Here is a 2,340-nt window from a genome sequence, read left to right as displayed (position 1 = left end):
ATGACATCATGGATGAGCTCGAGACACGTAGTGTAGAGACTCCCAGCTGATGCAGATCATGAGTATCTGAGCAGAGATCAGAACAATTTCCTGGATACAATCCAACTGATATAAATCACAGCATTCAGAACGCTTTGTTATACAGCATTAGCTAACTGATAAAAATTAAGGCAAACAAAACGGAGGAAAATTATAATAATCTGCTGTTTTTCATTTTTGATATGTGTTCTAATTTTCAAAAACAGCATTAATGATTATTATGTTATTTTTATTCCTGCCATTCCAAAGAATCTTTTCAGATTTCCTTTTATGTCTTTATTCCTCAGACTGTAGATGAAGGGGTTCAGCATGGGTGCTACCACGGTGTACAGCACTGAGGCTACTGCACTTGAGTGTGAGCTGTGGGTAGCGGCAGAGCAGATGTACACTCCTAAGACTGTAAAATAAAATAAGGAGACAACTGAGAGGTGAGACGCACAGGTAGAAAATGCTTTATACTTCCTCTGAGCTGATGGGATTCTGCGTATGGAGGGAAAGATCTTAGAGTAAGAGTAAAGGATCCCAGCCAAAGGACCACCACCCAGCAGCCCCGTTGCAACATATATCACTGTGTCATTAAGAAAGGTGTCAGAACAGGCAAGTTTGATCACCTGATTAATTTCACAGAAATACTGGGGAATTTCTAAGTCTGTGCAGAAGGACAGCCTCAACGCCAATAAGCTGTGAAACAAGGAAATCTAGGCACTCATGATCCAGGACACCAGAACCAGTATCCCACAGCACCAGGGGTTCATGATGACTGTGTAGTGCAGGGGGTGACAGATGGCCACAAAGTGGTCATAGGCCATCATAGTCAGAATTAAGTCATCCAACAAACCAAAGAATGTGGAAAAATACATCTGTGTGATGCAGTCTTTATAGGTGATAACTTTTCTCTGAGTCTGAATGTTCATCAGCATCTTTGGGACGGTGCTGGAGGTGAAACAGATGTCCACCAAGGACAGGTTGCAGAGGAAGAAGTACATGGGCGTGTGGAGGTGGGAGTCTGAGCTGAGCTGACGGCCAGGATGATGAGCAGGTTTCCAAGCACACTGATCAGGTACATGGAGAGGAAGAAGCCAAATATGAGGGGCTGCAGTTCTGGTTCCTCTGAAAGTCCCAGAAGAAGAAATTCTGAAAGTCATGTATCATTGCCTGTTAGCATGTGGTGATTGTCACAGCTATAAATAAAAAGATTAAGATTTACATAAATGGGCATTAGTAACGTGGTAGAAATGCTACAATTGCAATACTATGTAATGAAAAACAGCATGTATAAAAGTGAATAAATGGAGTGTTATTTTTACTGAGAGTTCAGGAAGACCTAAACAGATGATGACATTTGAGCAGTGACCTCAAGGAAGAAAAAGCAGGAGACATAAATTTATTTGGGGAAATGTGTCTTCTTTCGGAGAAAGAGCCAGTGTAGAGGTGCTAAGGATGAACTTGTTTCAGATATTCAAGTCTCAAAATGAAGCCAGTATGTCCAGGAGAATGAACAAGAGGCAGAGTGATGACAGATGCTGTCAGAGAACATGGGGGAACTGCTACTCCTGATACTTCAAGACACAGAGAGCCCTTCATCTGTGAGTTGTTCCTTGCACTTAATTAATTTTATTTCCATGGAATCTTGTGAATAGAAAAGGATCCCCATCTTATTGTTGGTTAACAATCCTTACCTCTCTTTTTCAAGGGTCACATACTGGAGTATATGATCTCAGACACCCCCGTTTTGAGAACTGCCCCGACCCCCCCACACACACACATGCACATGCACATGCACATGTGCACTCACAGATGGGCATACTATGACCTACTGGGGGCATGTTATTTTCACCTCCAGTTATAAGAACTAGGAATAAAATGATACAAGGCAAGTTATCAACATCAGATTACTTTTCCTGTGAAGAATGTAGAAACAGTATCCAAATTCAAGTGGGTAGGCCTCCAATGGACAGGTAAGCTTGGTACTCCGTTTTAATCTGATGATTTTCTGTCCTGTATTTATTTGCTGTTTTCATTTCACTTCTGTTTGTAATTTTTTGGAAAGTAGATAATTAGATTTCAGTTGAAGCCTATATGGTTTTTCTGATTTTTCATAAGGGTCAGATAGTACTAAATTAATTATTTGCCAGATTATATGACTAGTTTTCTGTCCTGTATTTAATGAAGTTTAAAGAATTCAGTTCAAAAAACAGAAATAGTAGGAAGAATTGGACATGAGGGGGAAAAATATCTAATGTCTTCGGTGGTGGGGTTCCTGAGAGTTTGTGATGAGGAGAAAGAGTCCTTGGTTCTGGC

The 2,340-nt window shown here is 40.7% G+C and overlaps 1 pseudogene; it reads right to left on the bottom strand.

Moving 5' to 3' along the window:
- Positions 1–257: 257 nt before the first annotated feature.
- On the bottom strand, positions 258–1,204 carry LOC105308263 (annotated as a pseudogene).
- Positions 1,205–2,340: the final 1,136 nt, after the last annotated feature.

The sequence above is a fragment of the Pteropus vampyrus genome, unplaced genomic scaffold (genome assembly GCF_000151845.1).
Source record: "Pteropus vampyrus isolate Shadow unplaced genomic scaffold, Pvam_2.0 Scaffold561, whole genome shotgun sequence".
Lineage (NCBI taxonomy): Eukaryota > Metazoa > Chordata > Mammalia > Chiroptera > Pteropodidae > Pteropus > Pteropus vampyrus.
This window is presented reverse-complemented; position numbering and strand designations above follow the sequence as displayed.